This window comes from Lepidochelys olivacea (assembly GCF_965140295.1).
Source record: "Lepidochelys olivacea isolate rLepOli2 genome assembly, chromosome: 15".
Classification (NCBI taxonomy): domain Eukaryota; kingdom Metazoa; phylum Chordata; order Testudines; family Cheloniidae; genus Lepidochelys; species Lepidochelys olivacea.
Window position 1 is genome coordinate 25,231,492 of NC_140425.1, and position 15,760 is coordinate 25,247,251.

General features: G+C 43.0%; 1 long non-coding RNA gene across 2 annotated transcripts in view; it reads left to right on the forward strand.

The window, feature by feature from the left end:
* The window catches only part of LOC311531379, a 274,753-nt gene that overhangs the window by 215,249 nt on the left and 43,744 nt on the right, over positions 1-15,760 (forward strand). Inside the window, exon 3 of one of the 2 annotated variants that reach the window (XR_014714210.1) lies at positions 14,076-14,187. This is a non-coding gene — a long non-coding RNA (uncharacterized lncRNA). Of the gene's footprint in view, positions 1-13,630; positions 14,188-15,760 lie in introns of those variants that run through there. The other variant, XR_014714211.1, reaches the window with a different exon arrangement.

Below are 15,760 nucleotides of genomic sequence, written 5' to 3' on the forward strand. Positions count from 1 at the left end.
TGCTCAGCACCTGTGGTGCCTAAATGGGAGCTGAGCGCCTTGGAAAATCCGGCCATTGATTTCTTTGGAGCTACACGATGTACTAACTCAACAGGAGTTATCTCTGCCCCTGACCTTGGTGTTAACCCGTCTGTTCCTCAGCTTCTTGTAAATTGGGGATAGTGCTTACTTTAACGGGGCGTGCTGTGGCTTAATGAATTTGCAAAGTTGTAAGTCTTAGCACTCTGTGGTCATTTAAAAGGCATCATAGGCCACATATTGAAAGGCCATTTTCAAGAGTCTTCCATAGCTGTTTGGGTATTGCTAGGAAGACACGATGACCTATCCATAAATTGTGAAGTCACTTAAGACTGGATTTCAAAGTTATTTAGATGCTTAAAGATGTGGATAGATACCTAGTAGGATTATCAAACGAGTCTAGGACCTTACTCCTATTGATGGGAGTTTAGGCATCTGCTTCTAAAAGTGCCTAATATATTTGAAAAATCTGACCATTAGTTCCAACAGTACTCTAAATGACACTAGGTTAATTGATAGTCAGTAGAATTTCATTTTCTGGTTCAATCAGTTTTGAGTCAGAAATTTCTGTATATAACTAATTGAGGTTCCGCAGACTTTCTAACATTGCCAGTATCATGCATTCTGCCCTAAGGATTATCCTTTCCATCGCAAACACTGATGTGTAATGTATTACAAACTGTTCTCATCTCACAGAAGCAGTAGGGAGGTTTTGTCTCTGTTTTAGCCCTGGCTGGATGTTTATGTTCATTCATTCATTGTTCCTATTCTGTTTGCCTGACTCGCACTTTATTACAAGGACAAGTTATTACTGAGATAACACTCCTGTATCCTGGAGTAATAGTGTTCTTATATTTAGTCGGCTATCTCTCAAAGGATCAACAGGACAGTCTTTTGTAATTACAAGTAGAACTCTGAGTATATGGGCATTCAGGACAGACGTCACGTCTCAGATGCTTGGCATATTATTTATCCATGACATTAGGAATTAGGAACATAAGGGTTTGATGTCAAGATTACACAATGAGGTCTATATTCTAAAAACTAACAAGAGCATGGCCAGGTGCCATTAGTCTGTGCCTGCAAGCTTCTCTATAAAGATGTCCATATGTCCCAGCTTGTGCGTACATGTACACTTCCCGCTCCTGTGAACTATTACAATGCTGCAACATTCTAGGTTCCGATCCTGCAGTAAGTTCTATATGAGTGCATCCTTTGCCCAGCCCCATTGAATTCAAGGGGCCTTCATCTGCAAACACAGTAGGGAAATGTTTAACTCCTAAACGGACTGTAGCCATGCATATGTCAAGGAAATTACAGGCACGTTTCTACTGTTTGTAGGTTTTGCCAAACCTAAATTTTGGGCCTAAATCAACCTGTCAATGTCACTTTAGCTTGGAAAACACCACCACTGCATATGCCCAGCAGCTACATATTATCAACAGGTCATAAGTGTATTGGCACGCAGGAGGTACTGTGATACTTGGGACTGTAACAATGGATTAAGAACTACCTAGGTACATATTGACAAGATAGTCCAAAAAGTTTCCAAAGGAGCCATTATTGACTATTGTGTCAATGATGCATGAATGAAGGAGTCCCAAAATACAGCCTGCACTGGCATGATAGACCATAACTGCTCTGCGGTGTTATAGTCCATCATGTCAACACCACACAGATAAAAGACTTTTCTTAAGGAAACTCCAAAAGAGGAATTGCATTAGTTTTGTAGCTGTTGTGCGCAAACAGCACTGCTTTGGCTAATGGGAAGAGGGGAAAATATTGTAGCTCTTTGCTTTTAAAATAAATTCTCTCTCAACCCTTGCAGCTATGGCATGTTTGTTTTTTTAAGAGTCCAGCTAAAGACAGTACCACCGCAAAATGCTTGATAGTTCAGGAAAGATTGTTGTAATGATTCTGGACAGCAACTGTCAGGGTTAAGAAAGTTATTTGTTCCATTGGTTTATGGAACTGGCTAGTAGTATTTTATTGTCAAATGGAATTAGTTTTATATCAAGAAGAGTGATTACTTGGGTTCACAGCATTTGAGATTAAACTTGATGATTTCATGTCCATTATTGATTTAGGCTTTAAATTCAGTGAAGTAGAGGGTTTATATTTTACTTAAGGGGATTTGATCACAGTAGATGTAATCTTCAATGGCTTCTGCAAATAAATTAGTAAAGTTGCTACCCCTTTTACAGTAGTTGAAGAAGACAAGTGAAGGTGGAGATAAAAGACCCCTTATCCCAACTGAAATGGCGTAAAAAGATTTAAAGAGACACTGGTTTAAAAAAAAAATACCACTTTGGCTTCCTGAGTACGCTGGATATGTTTTAGCACTTGAGACAGTGAAGCTCCACGGCTAGGTCAGATGTGGAAAAGTGGTCTCCCAGTGATATACCTCAGCCCAGTGCTCAGCAGTAAGGATTTGACCAGGGTATGTCTTCTCTCCTTGTGTCCTCTCCTAATAGCTAGATAGGAAGCTACCCTATGTAACCTTCTCTCCAGCCTTAAAATTGCACTGTGGGAAGACAGAAGGCAGCCCACATCTAAGCTTGGTCTACAGTAGAAAATTGTCAGCTCAACTACATTGCTCAGGGTGTGAAAAATCCACCCCCCTGACTGGCATAGTTAAGCCAACCTAACCCCTGGTGTAGACCGTGCTAGGTCGATGGAAGAATTCTTCTGTAGACCTAGCAACAGCCCTCTTGGAGAGGTGGATCACCTACGCTGACGGGACAGCCCCACCTTTCGGCACAAGTAGAGTCGCCACGGAGGCACAGCTGCAGTGGTATAGCTCTGTCACTGTAGCACTTCAAGTGTAGACAAGCCCCGAGTCTCACAGCAGGGCTGGGCTAAGGAAGCACCGTGCACAGGAGGCAGCGTAGTACTGCACTGTGACACGGAAATAAAGGATGGTGTCTGGAAAGCCACAAAAGCATCTTGAAATAGGGCAGCCCTTGGAAACACGGTGTGGAGAACCAATGAGTCAGAGCTGAGTGCTGCTGTCCTGGGATCTTCAGCCAAGGGAGGACCAATGGTGAGTGGACAGACAATGTGCGGCTCTCCTGGCACTGATGTATGTCTGAAGAGGAAGGATAGAAAGCATTTCAAGGAGGCAGCAGTCAAAAATAGGCCGCCCAGGCTCCCTGTAGCACCATCACCCAGATGGGGAATAGGTATGGAAGACTGCCCATTGAACCTCTTCTCCACTAGCATTAGCGGGAGCTGCACCAAGCCCTGTTTACAACAGGTGAAACTTTTTGGCTGAAACTTTTTTTCAAAAAATTCTGAAAAAGCCAAAATGCTTCGTTTGTTTAGAGCTTTTCCAAATGAAGTGCTTTCAGTTTTCAACTGGAAATTACTTGTTTCTAAATGTACTTAATTTTTTTTAAAAAATAGCTCAAAAACTAAACAAACAAAATGTTCCATTTGACCCCAAATGAGATTTTCTTTAACTTTTTAATGCACTGAAACATTTTCCTTTTGCGTCAACTGAAATGAAGAGACAGTTTTAGAACAGCCAGCGGATGGAAAAATCGGTTATTTGCACAGCTCTAGTCCAGTGAGCAGGTGTGGGAGCTGCACAGCTCAGGCCACCATGAGGCTTCCTCCCCACTCCTCCTCCAAGTCCTTAAAATTTCTAAACGTCGCTCTTCCGTAGTCCAAGTGTTAGCGCAATAGATGTACAAGCTGTACGCTATTTTTAAATATAATGCAACCATGGAACTACTAAGATGGGAGCCACTCGGCTTTTATCATTTCCCCTTCCTCTTTCTTTCCCCCTCCACGTTGTGTTTGTATGTTGTCTACTTGTACTGGGAGTGGCTAAGTCATTATGCAAGGTAGCCTATTTCCCTTTGTTTTTTCCTACCCTCCCCCCCCCCAGATGTTCTGGTTTAACTTGGATTTAAACTTGGAGAGTGGTCAGTTTGGATGAGCTATTACCAGCAGGAGAGTGAGTTTGTGTGTGTATGGGGGTGGGGGGCTGAGAAAACCTGGATTTGTGCTGGAAATGGCCCACCTTGATTATCATGCACATTGTAGGGAGAGTGGTCACTTTGGATGAGCTATTACCAGCAGGAGAGTGAGTTTGTGTGTGTATTTTGGGAGGGGGGTGAGGGGGTGAGAGAACCTGGATTTGTGCAGGAAATGGCCCACCTTGATTATCATGCACATTGTGTAGAGAGTTGTCACTTTGGATGGGCTATCACCAGCAGGAGAGTGAATTTGTTTGGGGGGGTGGAGGGTGAGAAAACCTGGATTTGTGCTGGAAATGGCCCAACCTGATGATCACTTTAGATAAGCTATTACCAGCAGGACAGTGGGGTGGGAGGAGGTATTGTTTCATATTCTCTGTGTGTATATAAAGTCTGCTGCAGTTTCCACTGTATGCATCCGATGAAGTGAGCTGTAGCTCACGAAAGCTCATGCTCAAATTGGTTAGTCTCTAAGGTGCCACAAGTACTCCTTTTCTTTTTACTTGTACTATGTAGATTGCAAACTCCTTGGTCAGGGACCTCAGCTGAGATCCTCAAAGGTAGTTAGGTGCCTAAAGACCTTTAAGGATCTGGGCTTTTGTCTTCATACCATCTGTAAAGTGCCTGTCACTATATGGCAATAGTTAAGAAAACAAACCTTTGCTTGTGTGGGGGCCCTTACCCATAGTGCAGGGCAGGAGGACACAAAACCCCTCTGCAATTGGCAATCCATTGACTGCTTTTGTTTTCAGAAATATGCACTGGGAAACAAAGCATCTGACGACAGCAGGGTCGTGTATAGTGAAGCTCTCCCTCATTTCAACACTGGGGAGCAAATGTTAAGGTTGTTCCCAGCATGTTCACCTGCTTCCATGTGTGCTGTATGTCTGTTGCACTGGAAATGATGCTGCACACCTTGCCCCCTGGGTGGCGTGTATTTGCGACCCCTTTTTCTCACCGTAGATTCCCTTGCCGGACAGAGAAAAGTGCATTGCATTGTGCATTTGTGACCAATGGGGAAGTTCCTTTGTGGAATCATTTCATGCTGTTTTGTAGCTTGATTGGCTTATTATGAACACTTTTCCCTGAGCGTGCACAGCTTGGAATGTCCAGACACCAACTGGTCTAAGGTGTGGGCGTGCGTATATGTTTACCCCCTACTGGCTGACTGATGGAATGTATAGCCCATAATTAGTAGCTTCCTTAGCTTATGAAGTCATGGTCTATTTCTGTGGTTCCAGGCTTTATCCTTGTTTGTGAAATAGCTAAAAGCATTGTTGCATGTATATCAGTGGCACACCATGGCTTTGTCAAGCTAGGTCTATGGTAAATAAGCAAAAGCGTCTTCATTTTTGCCACTAATATTGAAAAACTGACATTCACCAAAAGGAAAGGCTTTTTTTCCCCACAAAGGCTGCCTCTGATCCAAAGGAGGAAGAAAAGGAAAAGGAGGCAGAGATGCAGGCTGGTGCATTGTTTTGTAACTAATCGAAGATATCAAATGAGATGGGAGTGGAAACTAAGAAGCTGTTGCCCCTGGCATGTTTTTTAACTAATTTTGGTTTTGGTTTTCAGTTTAGCTCACCTGTTCAGTGAACAGGTTCAGATTTACTGGGTCACTAAATTGTGACTACAATAGAAATGACAAGAGCATGTGTTTTCTAATTCACCTATTTGGAAAAGTGCACTTGAGCACCAAGAGGATTTTTTCCCCCCTGCAAGTAAGGAGGATAAAGCTGGCACTGCTCAGTATCTAACAAGCCTGGGGAAAATCAGTTTTGCGTAAAGTTACCTGTCTGAGAGACAGGCACCCAGCTTTGTATTCCTAATGTTACTTCTGGTGTCACAACCATTGGGTAAAATGTTCAAAAGTGCCTACATAATTTAGGATCCCAAATTCCATTGACTTTAAGTGAGGCATAGGCTCCTAAGTCACTTAGGTTCACATTTTAAAGGTATTTTGGTATTGCTGCGCTCAGTGTTGCGGTGCCTAACTGATTTAGGGGCCTTATTTTCATAATGGTTTAGGCACTTAGGAGCTTAAATGTCATTGACTGTTGATGGGATTTAGGCTCCTAGATGCCTAAATTTCTTTTGGAAAATAAGATTGAGGCCCCCAAATCACTTAGGCATTGCAACACTGAGTGCACCAATACCTTTAAAAGCTGGGCCTGAGTTGCTTTGGAACTTAGGACCCCCAAAACCTATTGATTTCCAATAAGATTTAAGCTCCCATATGCCAAAGGGCCAGGTTTTTAGATGTCTAAAAAAGTAGATAGGTGGCTAGTGGGATTTTTCAAAAGCACCAGAGCACTAGATTCACAAAGGGACTCATGCATTGCAATGCCTAATTCCTAGTGGGGTTCACAGCCCTGAGTTAGGCGCCAATGCTCAGGGAGAGTTAAGTGCCTAAGAGATGGATTCTCAGAAGCCAGCAAGTTCCATGCCTAAGCTAGCCTGATGCAAAATGCAGTGGAAAGGGGTGGGGTTTGAGCCCAGACCAACAAAGGGGTTTAGGTGCCCAATTACCATTGATCTGGGCCTCTTAGATGACTTCTTATTCAAAGAACAAGTGCAATGCAGGCAGCTACAGAACAAGCTGTCTCACCAGTGTCTCCAACCCTTCCCCCACCTGTGTGGCCCACCACTAAAGATCAAGGGTGAAAGCCCACACCTTGTCCCACCAAAAACTAGGGTGTAGTTTCAACACAGGCTAGAGGCCATTTAGGATTCATGCCTAGTGGAAGTTGTCAAATTGAAGTCTGTGAATCCAGGTGTGTTAATGGCGCTGCACAGCATTTGCATTCTAGTGTTTCACTGTCGTACCCCCCCCCGCCCCCCGCATATACTTGGAGGGCTCTCTGAGCGTATCCTTCCTCTGTGGAAACATTATTGCTTCCGTGGAAGAGGTCCTAGAGCAGTTCAGTCAGGACAGCAATCTGTTGCATCTGTATTAAAGATTAAAAACAGGCAGAAATGGCATCAGGAAAAAGCACATAATTTTGAGGGGTTTAAGAAATGTACTGTACTTTAAACAACTGAGCCTTGATACAGAAAGAGCAAGAAACATTTTTAATCTATCATCTGGCCTTTGCTATACAGACAGCTGCTTGGTGTCTCACTTCTGGAATACATGCTGCTGTTACTGAGCCAGAGTTGCCTGTCACTTAGACCTACTGTACTATGGAGCCCTCAGGTATCACCTGGCTCTGCGTGACATTCCTAGAGGAGCAGCATAATTGCTATTCCGGCACTGGGACTGTTCCTCTGTGGAAGGTATTTCCAGGAATGATGTTAGAAAATGCTTCTTCCCATGAATAATTAAAGGTGTCCGTCATTCTCCTTCCAAGACACGCTGTACCTGTGTCACCTGCAGTTGTAATTAATTCTAGTCCTGAGCTGTAACTAGGTTCAATATCCAATTTGAACCCATAATGTAGAGTGTACTAGCGTATAGGGGCTAGCACAGACCCCAGGCACTGGGGTGAATTTATTTTCATGGCAGAATCACGTAGCCTGGATAACCATATTTACTGCTGTTTCTTTGAATTGTAAAATATGCAGGTAAGGTGAACTGAGCAAAACTCTAGAAATCTGTGCAGTGCTAGGCATGAGCGTTTCCTTTGTGTTCAGTCCCTGTGTGTTTTGTATTACAGTATATCTTGCCAATGTGCTTTTTGTATCCTATTTTTGTCCAAAGAACTTAATATCTTTGTCTTGCTAGAAGAATTCAGTGGAGTTACATAGGAGTAACGGAGAGCAGGTCTGGCCCTGAGGGGGAAAAAAAGATTTGCTTTCAGCTCAAAGAATTTGCCCCTGGAAGTATGTGACCCTGTGTCTGTCCATCCATCTATTTTGAGTAGTGATGAGGAAACTCCACGCATCTTATGGATGGTTTGGCAAGCAAGGATCATGGTCAGCAGAAAACCATTTAAAAAGAGATCACTGGAATGCCTTTTTCCTGTCTTCTCATCGCACGTCACCTCTATTCCACACACTGCTCTCAGCTCAGCTGACCTACTGTGGGTCAGGCAAACCATAGTGCTAAATACTACTTCATTAAAGTTTGCTGACTCATCTCAGAAGATACTCATGTCCCTGTACTATGTGAGGTCACCAGAAGGACTGAGTAGTGGGGGGGAGGGGAGATGTTTGTGGGTCATACAGAGCCAGATCCACGACTAATGTAACTTGGCATAGCTCCATTCAAGTCAGAGAAGCAATGCTGATTTACATCAGCTGGGCAGCTTTGTGTGAGTGTGTGTGTTTTACCCTCTCTGTCTTCAAGTTCCCAGTCTGGGGAAACCAGCCTGTTAAAACAGGTAAATGCTTATTCATTGTTAAAGCCTTTCCAAGTAATGTGTTGAAAGGTTCAGAGTACTTGCATAAAGTAATCTTGAAATTCTGACATTTTAAATGACAGAATTTAGTCAGAAGGCAGCATGCATACACTTTTAAGAACTGTTAATGATGGATTGTTGGTTTTAATCAAGTCCATTAATCTGGTTGGTTTACAATACAGCTATACAGATACAATATGGATAATATTTACAGATAAAAATTTCCTTCATACATTGTTCAGCACATACTATACCCAAAACACCTGAGTCATAAGTTGGGTAGATCTCATTTAAAAAAAAATATTCATGATATAAGCAACCAAGGAACTAAATAATCAGATATAGTAGCAAAAGAGGGCACAGTCTGATACCTGCAGGATGTACAATCGTCAGTCGAATTCTAGTTTTTTCCACAGCAAACAATTTCAGTTGTCCTTTTTAAAAATCAAGCTTAGTTTAAAATGGATTCAGTTCTCTTAAAGATGAGAAAGTGGGTGTAGGGCATAGGCACGTGAACTCGGAGTGTGTGGGGGGGGTGCTGCTCTGCTCCCAGTCCCACATGCAGGCTCCCAGCCCTGCACCCACCCTGCCCCACACCTGGGGTCTCGGCTGATGGCCCCACGCCCAGGATTCTGGTCCTGGCCCCGTGCCCCACCCCCAGCTGTGGCCCCAGTCTCGGTCCCCTTACCCCTGTCTGGGTCCCCCTCTCCCAGAGACATGGGCCTGCTCCCAGCTTGGGGGGAGGGTGGATAAGGGTAAGGGGGCTGGCTTTCAGCATCCCCACTGTTAAAAGTGTTCCAGGACCACTGGTTTAGGGTTATATTAAACTTAGGCTTGTTGAGAAAAGTCTGAGTAAAACACCTATGCATCCAATGAAGTGAGCTGTAGCTCACGAAAGCTTATGCTCAAATTGGTTAGTCTCTAAGGTGCCACAAGTCCTCCTTTTCTTTTTGCGGATACAGGCTAACACGGCTGGTACTTTGACACCTTCTGTTATTATCTAAGTGTAAAACCCTCTCTCGGGCACATAACACTTCTGTGTTTACTAGTGAGGAGTTGTATTTTATATGCTGGCACAATCTTTTCCCGGGGTTTTGTATATCTGCATTCCCTCCTCTTGCTTGAATGGCAGATGACCTTACAGATAGATCCCTGTGGAAGCCTTGTCTACTGTTGCACTTCAAATATGATCCAGCAGGTGGCGCCATCGCATGGTTTTCAGCCTGGCAGAAAGCACAGGCAGTCCCAAAGTGTCTCATTAGATCCCTGTTGTTAGCAGGTGGTCTGCCAACCTCTTTTCAACATACCTTCCACTGCTAGTGAGACTGGAAATAGGGTGAGACTGAGCTGAACTCTTTCCAAATCGTGGCTTGCCCTTAAAAATCAGGACAGCTCATAAACCTTATCTCTAGCCAGGCAGCAGCATCCCTTCTGCTGAAGAGTGACAGAAAATCCCTTATGTTCCCAGCATCTACTGACACGAGGCACTAAATGCCTAGAATCAACATTAATCCCAGCTTGATTTGCTGGTGATAATGTGTTTGCTAATTTCAAATAATAACAAAGGGCAACCCTCAAAGTGCAAACCCACACTGCAGCCTTAAGCCACCCTCTCCCTCAGTAATGAGGCAAATCAAAACCCAGCTCAAATTCTGGTACACAAATGTATGCTTTGTGCACGCTGTTTGTTCCCTGAAGCTGATGCACTGAAGAGAGATTTCTCACTGGGTGTGCATTGGTGTCCTGAAATCTCCAGAAGTCATGTCTGTAAATGAAATGGGTACTTTCAGCTCACTGTGGGTTTTTTTCCTTATTAAAATGATTCAGAAAAATAACTGAATCTGTTCTGCTGACTCACAGCCCCTCTTTACCCAGAGCTGGTGGCAACCTGGCCTTTGTCAAATTGATGGGCAAAGTTGTGTATGTTAGTGCATAATTGTCTATTCTGGGGCATTTCGTCGTTCAGTGAATCCTCTGACACCGGCTACTGCCAGTGAGAGGAAACCAGACTAGATGGGCCATTAGTCCCAAGTCTCCTGTCCAGATATATGCGCAAACCCTTGATTTCATAGTAAGCTTTGAGTGTACAGTACTTTGACAGCGCTCCCTTGCTGAGTAAGTTTTCATATAACAATACTCAAGTCCAAAACTACTTGCATGTGAAAACAAGACCAAAGTGGCAGGTGAACTTTCAAGGTGACTCGGTGCCCCTGGTGCCTGTGTTCTCCCCTGCAGTATGAAGGCCTGGGAAAGGAAGCCCCTAGGGCACAGAGCAGGTCTTCCACCATGTCTGCACAGCATGGCGCATACCACTGCCACGCAGCAGAGAAATCCATACAAATAACACTGCACCCCAAAGTCACCTCCGCCTGGAAAGGCTGCATCACAGCCACATGCACCTGGTCCACAAACGTGGAGAAGGGGAAAGGATGGAGATCAGAGTGACCCTGTAAGCTGGCAGCAAGCCACAGAGAACACTTGCTGGCACCCTGTGGATGCTATCCGTGCAAAAGACTTGCTCAGCCTTCCTCTCAAGCCCTGTCGTGAGCAGAGGCAACCCAGCAAGCCCCTTGGCTGTGCAGCCAGTGGCTCCCAGGGTGAGGCTGTGTTCTGTGACATCTCCAGGGTGGACCACTGACCCCAGAGGGTTATTTAATGCTGCTCCTCTGGTGTTGGGGCTGTGCAGACACTGGAAAAGCTGCAGAATTGCTGTTCCCTGACTCTTCCCTGCTACCCCAGCCCATCCATCACATGGGAAGAGGTGGGGTGGGGGGTTGAAGAGCTGGAGGGTGGCAGGGGGAGAACATTTTACAGGTGTGGTTCCCCTCCGCTTCCTTTTTCCTGTGGAGCAAAGTCTGCCACCCTCCAGAAATAGCTCACTCAGTATCAAAACCAGTCGGCCTATTCCTGGAGTAAGGCATTACTCAAGGTGAAGAAAGGTGGCAGAATCTGGCCCTGCACCTACTGTGGCCCATTCCATTAATAATGGCAGCATCCTTGGTTATCTGTTCGATTTAGGTCCTAATCCAAAGGCCACTGAAGCCAATGGAAAGATTCCCATTAACTCCTGTGGGTTTTGGATCACGTCCATAGCCTTGGTACTACTGCCTAACCCCATCTGCAGGGTATAAACTTCCCTGCCTTCAGTAAGCTTCTCCGGGAAAGGAGCCCTATAGTCTGCCTATAAAAATGAGTTACTGGGGGATTTTCAGCATCAGAGGATATCACCGAACACATTTTATCTCAATCAGAGGTGATGCTATTAGAAAGATGTTAATCATGCTGTGGAATACACTGCATATCATGTCCTTAAATCACCTATAACACATACATCACCCAGTGAAAGTACATCTACACAGAGAAGCATAGAATCTAGCCTTGTTTACTGTAGTTGACATTAATATAGGCACCTTCACCCAAGTCACAAAATCCAAGGGGAGAAGTTAACAAGGTCATAACTAGAATCAGAGAAACACAATTTCTCTTCTTCATTCCATCCCTGGGAAAACCACCATCACCATCACTTGGATTTTGGCTCTGGCCTTTCACTGTATTCCAAAATTGAATTAAATTGTAGAAATAGAACACACTGTTAAACCAGCTATTGGAAATAAAATAAAGCATGCTGTCAAAATTAATTTGCCATTGAAGGCGGAATATTTTAGCTCTGAAATTAATGGTTCATTTATAGACTATGATGCATTAAATGGCATCTGTTTATACAGTATCTGTTATACATTTTGAATATTTTAAAACGTGTTGATTCATAATGGATAATAATGTCATCTTGCACTTATCACAAGTGTTGTTCATTTTGGAATCTCAACATGCTTTAAAAAAAATTAACAAATTCATGCCTCACTCTCCCCCCCACCCTTCAAATAATTTATTCACAATGGATGAAATTCAGTACAAGACCTAGGCACTACTGAATTCCACTTCAGTACTTCTCTGAGGTCTTAGGTGGGAATAAGTGATGGTTAAGTGGGAAGCTTTGGGTTAGACCTGTGCACGCTCTTTGTGTTAATGACTTATGCAAACTCCACGGCATGGATCACCTTTCGAGTACAGTTTGCAATGTGCATTTTAATGGATTTGTTTTAATTATTTTGTCAGTCTAAATGTCCATCAAAATAAAGAGGCAAAAGCAGCAGTTTCACTCTGCAAAATGCAAACACTGAAAAATAAAAGTAGTGCCCAGTGTATTGAAAAGCAGTTAGCCAATGAATAACTACAGGAGTAGAGTGCATTTGAACATCCTAATACTATATAACTTCAAATATTGCCCCCCTCCACTCAGGGGCATCAGACTCAACTAATACAACCGCCGCTATTGCCTCCGGGGTCAGTTATTGGCTAAAAGGGAATGAACAGAGTCTACTTTATGGATAAAAAAAATATTTTGGCCCCATTGAAGTCAATGGCAAATCTCCCATTGATTTCAATGGGGGCAAGATTTCACCCTACTGCTCTATCGCGGGTTTTCTGTCTGTACCACGGTGTCTGAACACAGGAAGTAACTGAGGTTGCAGCATGTTTAGGGAAAATGTATACTAAAGGAATGAAATCGAGGCCCTGATAAAGTCAGTAGGAATTTTGCCTTTTACTTCAGTTAGATCAAGATTTCAACCATACAGAGCACATATATACGGTATAAACTAGCCCCCTGCGTTGAAAAAACGTGGTCCTCGGGCCAACAATATTCTTATGGCATTTTGTATGCTACCCTCCTTAGCATTGTTCTAATCTGCAGGGTCAAAATTGTCCATTACTGACTTCAACTCTAGTCAGTGGGGTAAATCTTAAGCTCCTTACTCAGGATCAAATTCCCACTGAGAGTCCCATTCAGAGTTTGGCTCGTTATGTGACTAAGGACTGTAGCATGTGGCCTAGCATGTATCATATGTAATAAGTACTGAAATGCCTATATGTGCGATTGGCAAGGCAGACGCTGGAATTAGAATGCCTGTGCTCTGTACCGATATCATCATCCATACATATGTGGCCCAAGGGTGGGTAATACTAATTTTCACCTAAAGTCAGACAACTAAATGATTCTCACAGAAAATCATTTTCCTCCCTTTAAGTTTTAGTTAAACTGCCCCTGTGTATCAACAAGACAACTGAATTATTTTGCCTACAATCATTAAAAATTATGTTTTGGTGCCAAATGGACTCTTTGGATAAAAATTTATATTCTGAGTTTAAAAGATAATGTAACTTCTTGGGCACCCAGAAATTTACAAATTGTCACTTTATTTTCACAAAGCAAAAACTCAACGTTTCATAAATATTATATAACACAATATGTCACCCTTACATAAACACAAAGCACCACTTCTCGTTCTATTTGCTGCAGGCTAGACGGTGCTACTGATTGAAAATAGCAGGGTTTGGTTTGGTTTTGTGTAATATGAAGACACATCAAGCTATTCAGGCCTCAGATCTGATCAGTAATTATCTATCCTTTTTCCAGAATCATGCAGCCCTTGTTCAGTCCTGTCTTGGTCACAACTCCTGGTAACACCAGTGGGAGTTTCAGCTGCATCAGGACTTTACGATTTGTCCTATTTAACTTCTGACAAATATCACCCTGCAGATCTTTCTGCTGTCAAACTAACGGCTCAGGGTTTTTTCCAGACACAACATCAATTGAAAACCAGACCCTAACTTGTACCCTACTTGTCATCCAGTTGTTTATTGATCCATGCCATTTTTTTTCATTTGTACATAGGACTGAAAGAGACCCCCAGGTCATCGAGTCACTCTTCTCCTGCTATCACGTGCAACTCCATCATGTAGTTAAGGCATCCCATAAAGATCATCTTTGGTATGTACTTGGAGAGGTAAGTTGATTTTTATCATTTGATTGTAGGGCTGTATTTATGGGCAATGTAACTGTAGATTCTGGAGTCAGACACAAGAATTTTTTCTATGTATAAAGGTCCATGTTCTGATACACTAACTTGCACTGAGTAGAACCCAACAACATGAGTTGTCTCCTTGTTTAGGAAGATGCTACTCAATGTCAGACCCAAAGTAATTCCCCATAAATACCATTCGGGACAATATGTCACTTCTGAAAATTTCTCCTTTGCTACTGCTGTGATTTTCAATGCGGATGATGGGAGTTACGTATCCAAAATCCATTAAAACTCAGCATCCGGCCTCTTTGAAGCTCCCAGCTTACATCCCAGGCAGATAAATACATCCCTTACTGTCAGATAAATTTAATTAAATTAGCAATAAAGGTGTTTTTAGTAAAGAAAGCAATAGCAATGGATCCTCTTAGGGCAAACGCAGTTTACCCTTTGGCACCCTTTGGCATTGGTGGCTGCCAGTTTGTGCATTGGGGACCTAAATCTATTCCTATTGAGATCGATGAGAGAAGGATGGGACCACATATGTAACTCTGATTTCAGTTACTGTATTGACTATGGGAGGCAGGATTGTCTTGTGCTTAAAGGTAGCATAGTGGCCTACAGGAGATCTGCATTATGTTTTGGACTTTGCTGTGGACCTTGGGCAAGTCACATAAGCCACCTGTCTCTGGTCCCCATCTCTAAAATGGGGCTAATAATCTACCTCAATGGTGGGTTGTGAGGATAATTAATAGGAGATACTTAGATACTATCCTCACGTGCACCCCAAGAATCCTATAAATACATAAAATAATTATTCTAGATTCACACCAGCATAGTAGAAAGAAGAATCTAGCCCATAATTTGCATTGGGAAATGTAAAAGACCTGCGGGTTCATCTTAAACCCACTTCCCAAAACTACAAGCATATTTCACACAACTATAGGAGCGTTCTTACTAAAACTGAAACCTTGACTGATGTGCACCATTCACAGATAATTTGCAAGGGCTAAAATACAAACTATCACTACCATTTTCCCGGTGCCTCAGTATGGAAACAATGGGCTGGACTGGCATATCATACATCGGACTGCATGAAACATTTGTATCAAGACCTGAAAATCCACTCTGATGTGGGCACTGGGTGCCCAAGGCGTGAAACCCCACATGGTTTTGGTTTGCCAAAATAGTGCATGCAATTCCCTAGCTCATCACACCACACATACACATGGCTCATCAACTTCATTTTTGTGTGATTAAAATAGGAGACTCAAATTGAAGAATCACATGAGCAATCTGTTTATTTCTATGTTAGGGTTCACGGGTTTCACAATGTCACTCAAGTGCGTCTTTGCTGGAGAGTGGTGTTATTTCTGAACTCTGTCCTATAGAAAATGAACAACTTTTAAAAATGGCACATTTAATTATGTAAACTGAGGCTTGAATAACTTAATGGGTACACAAATTACACAGTTATAAAAGTCATCTGTCATTGTCTTAACTTACAGTTTATTTTGTACAGGTTTCATTATGTTATACATCTAAGACTTACCATACT